The 4,963-nt window shown below is 37.5% G+C and overlaps 1 pseudogene; it reads right to left on the reverse strand.

Moving 5' to 3' along the window:
• Nucleotides 1–1,092: 1,092 nt before the first annotated feature.
• Nucleotides 1,093–4,416, reverse strand: LOC112462810 (annotated as a pseudogene).
• Between the last annotated feature and the right edge of the window lie 547 nt (nucleotides 4,417–4,963).

Below are 4,963 nucleotides of genomic sequence, written 5' to 3' on the forward strand. Positions count from 1 at the left end.
TATTATTATTATTAACAAAATGCATATATATATATATATATATATATATACTTACTAAAATTAATATAAATCTCGAGCGTCAAACGCTGAAACGCCACTCACGAACCAGAGAAAGATAGAATTGTATATGCGTAGCATAAGGAGCGCGAATCCGAGTAAGATGCGAGTATTGTACAACCTGAAGAAGAGAGAGAGAGAGAGTCAGATATATCATAGTAACTGTTAGATAAAGAGAGCAATATCTTTTATACTTTAGACATACTAATAATGACTTTAATTGTACTATTGAATTATTCTACTGTATGTAAAGTATGTCTGAAGAAACTTAAATAATATTCAACATATATTTGCACATTTTAAAATTCAAATATTAAAGATTTTTTTATGATAAAAGTCATACTGAGATTTTATAATGAAAGAAGGTATCGCTCTTATTACAATCGTTGTTAGAATAGAGAATAGAAATAGAATTCAGAGTCACCTGTATGACTCATTCGAGTGAATCTAGTCCTCGCGTAGACCATATATGGACATGTCGAAGCAGAGCGCAACGCATGACCATATAAGGTAACGAATTTCAAGACCCTATGACTCATTGCTGGCAAGCGAGCCACACCACTAGAAGTAGACTCACATCCGCTAGACAACGCCTTATGACTCATTGTAACGAGGTGCAGTCACCTCCCACTACCGTTTCCAAAATTGTATAAAAGCGGAATCTTTCACCCTCTCGACGGAGAGTGTGGAACGAGCCAGGAAAGGTCACATATCTTATACTTGTTCCATCCTCCCATATAAGCCACTTGTATCGTAAAAGTTCTACAATAAATACCATACTCTTTTATATCAAAAGAAACATAAAGATTATTGAATACCTACTTTCGACAAATCCAAGGAGCCATAATCTACATCGCCGACCAGCAGCTAATTATCCTGGGGTTTTACCTCCTTAACTGCAAGAAAAAGAACCCATCAACGGAGACGTTCTGCTGGATCGAGCCACCTCGCATCACTCAGGACGTCACAGTGAACGGATAGGGTCCACAAGAGGTACAGCAACGCAAAGATTGGAAGATCTTCAAGGATGAGAGAGCGGGAGAAGAGGATCCAACCGATCTGGAAGCAAATACTTTACGTTCTCTTAAACATGGAACCAATATAGAGCGTACAATGTTGTACGGCTCAAGATACTTTAAAGTTGTTTGAACCTTCACAGTCATTTCTGCCGCGGCGGGATCCGTGGCAAAACAACGAGATAAGTTGAATATAAAAAAAATTATTTGTTCTTTAATCCCTTAACTCTATGCAAAATTTCAGAAAGCCATTTTGTTCCTTTATTATCTAACGTAACCAAATAATATGTGACTTGAGAAAAATAGCCAGATATGGCTATAATTATATTTAAAGAAAATCAAATTAATGATATAGAGAAATTATCAATTCGCATATAGTACGTAATACCACAGTTAAGGGATTTATAGTTGTCCTTAAAGCTTAGCTCTTACCAAGTTCCGTCTCGTTCATTCTTGTGTCTAATGTTACACTGTGTGTAATATGACATGTGACAAAGAGCTGCCAATGTTAAGAACCCTTTTACTCGATCGCTATGCGATCATCGTCACATAAACAATATCGCCGAATAACGAACAAACATATTAATTGATTTTTATACTATTTTAATAATTGTCATTGTCAATCTTTGTCAAACAGCGCTGCTATAAGTTTTGATTTCTTCGCGCACGCTCGCGATATCCTTTTCAAGTGCTTAAAATCCCTCCATTCGTTGTATTTCTTCAGATCTTTCAAACCCCAATCGGCGCTCGGCTCGAACATCTAAAAAAAAAGCGATAAGAAATACTTACATAATTTCAGACGACACATAGATTATATGTTGAAACTATATTTAAATAAAATGCAAATGTGTATTACATTCGACCACGGCTTGTCCCTATTCCGAAATCCAACAATGATTATGCCTAAAGAAAACGGGAGAATTCCTAAAGCCAAAAGCGTCCAATCCGCAGCTGCAAAATTGAAAAGATATTTCGTGATATTATCTTGTGAAATTATCTCTGAATTATAATTAAAATTTTAATTTTTATACTATGGCTTTAATAGTTGTAAATGGTATTTCATTTAATTCACTTCGATTTGCCTTTATCTCTATAATTAACATAAAATCTGATTATATGATACTATAATTTTGGAATGTAATAATAATTTTTATGATTATAAAAGTTTACAAATAACATTAATACCGTATGCGGATGTTGGATAGTATTCGTCATTATACGTGAGCGGTGTCATATCGATCAGGAAATAAATTAAGATAGTGAACAGAAACAAGGGCGTTAAATAACACCAACAGAATCTCCAGTAAAAGAACGGCCGTCGTCCTACCATGAACTCGACATCATCCATAAAATTGTCGACGTCTGAAAAATCGGCGAATTATTCTCCTAATTTCATACGAGAATAAAATATATATTTCAGATTATTACCGTACACCCAGGAAATGGCGATCATTTCGAAAGAAGCTAAAAACACGATAATGAAGGTCCCGCCGAAGTAATCTACCAAGTTGAGAATGTACTGGCCACCCTATCGATAAGATAAACATTATTATTATCACAAAAAATAGTATATAATAATACTAGTTTAAAGTAACTTATTATCTTTCTTAATAGCAAAAGTATTGCTCTTGAAAATTCTTTCTTTTTTCAAAGAAAAGAAGATTACTCCATAATGTTGCTCATTTATTAGTTTTATTACGTTTGATTTCATTATCATTGATAATAGACAAGTTGACGAAGACTCTTCTACTGACAAAAAATTTTTAGTCAATAGTATAAAGTTATTTTATAAAACTTACGGGCGTGCAATAAACAATGACGATCGAGAAGCCGAGAATTACAACGCCAGCGGCGACCTTCCATTAATGAAGCTGTGGGAATTGATCCTTGATGATGCTGATGATCACGTTGCAGAAGGCAACGATAGTTCCTATACCCAGCACGAAGAGCATCAGGAAGAAGAGCACGGCGAAGAGCTGCGGTAAGCACCGTGAATTTCGCCAAGGCTTCCGTGTAGGATACGAAGGCCAGGCCTGTCCCGGCGCGTACGACGCTGTCGATATCGTCGCTGCCGATCTCGTGGTCGAGATTGCCTAGGATTCCAAAGATGGTCGCGCCCGACATCAAACTGGTGCAGAGATCCAGACTCGTCACGATCATGCAGTCCCTGCAAGAGTCTTCTGTTGATTCTCTAACGAACACTTTTACGCGCTTGAATTTCGCAGGATCTCCTAGCTCGACTATAATTCCAACATTATAATGATCCGAAAAGTATATATGCGCACTTTGATACGTTGTGTTTGAAGCTATTGTAGGAGGAATACATGGTAACCGCGCCAAAGCACACGCCGAGGGAGAAGAACGATTGCGTGACGGCGGCGTACCAAACCGAAGGCTCCAGGATCTTGTGCCACGTAGGCTTGAAGAGAAAGACGATGCCGTCCACCGCTCCGTCAAGCGTTACCGCCCTCACCAGAAGACTGATCATGATGACGTATGGAAAAAGAGCCAAGAAGTAGGCCGCTTTACCGGTGCTCTTCACACCCTTGCAAATTACCACGTAGACGAATATCCAGCTGACTAGCAACGTGAGGACCAGTTTCCACGAAGGTAGCCCGAGCCCATTCTCGATCCCCGTTTCATGAAGGACGTATTTTCTGAATATACCAGACAAAAATGTTTAGTTAGTTTAGTTCACTTGAGAAATTAAAATCCTAATTTTTCAAGTGTTTCCTGCTAGATAAGTAAACTTAAGATAATGTTAGAAACTTAATAACAGAATATTCTAAAATAAGGAACGAGAGATAGATGAGAGATAATGACAGTAGACACACATGCAAAAAAAACTTAATGCATTATTATTGTTATTATTATTATTATTATTATTGTTTAGCTTCAAGAGATACGGGCGGATTTTTGTCCTGATTCTCGTCGCGGAACAAGTACGAAAACATAGTGATAGTAAATACAAAATAGCTGCAAAAGGCTTTTAATGATTTACGACTGATATTGTGCGACGTAGCACGTGCGTAAACGGATGCGATAATAGCGTTATATTTAGATGGAGGGATATCCCAGGGACCTTCTAATGACATCGTAAAAAGCAAGAGGAAGATTAATGTACCTGAAATAGAAATCGGCGGAACTTGTGCTTCCGTTTCTCGTGCTTTGTTCGCCGGTCGACGAGCTGTTGAAACACGCGCTGCCCCATTTCTCCCAACAATAGGACCACGGGAACACCGACTGGCAGCTGGCCACCATGTAGTGTAGAGCGTCAGGGCCATAAGAGAGCAATAATAAGTGATGACGGAGAACACTGATACCGCTACGCCGTAGTCGATACCTGATGGTCCATGAATTAATTGATTATATATAATAAATCCATTGATTGCAATTATCTATGATAATTTAAACCACTTACATAAATTAAGTGTACATCTCTACATACATAGCCCAGTAAAATGACTCGAAATTTGTCGATTTAGAGGAAATAATACTGACTGGGCTGAAACTTTGTAAACAGGCTTGTTTTAGGATACTATTTAACATATTAAAAGTCCCCACGTGTAGACGCTACGTTGCGGGCACGGGAGGGTCCAAAAGGTCCAAAAAATTAGTTTTTCGCAAATAACTCGGAAAATATCAACTTTACGGATATTTATGTAGATATCAAAATTGTAGCTTACAAAATTCCGCACAATTTCGTTTTTTATTCAAGTCTGTACGATCAAATAAAGCAGAGATAGAATTTTTTTAAACACCAGTAGTTTTGCGACGCAACGAAAACGCGTACGTGCTTCGCGCATTTTTTGCTAATATCTCGAAAATGAACTTTCGAATCGAAAAATGTTTTAAATAAAAGTTGTAGAGAATCTAATTACGAACCATTT

Source organism: Temnothorax curvispinosus, unplaced genomic scaffold, assembly GCF_003070985.1.
Source record: "Temnothorax curvispinosus isolate PA1 unplaced genomic scaffold, ASM307098v1 QBEX01000185.1, whole genome shotgun sequence".
NCBI lineage: Eukaryota > Metazoa > Arthropoda > Insecta > Hymenoptera > Formicidae > Temnothorax > Temnothorax curvispinosus.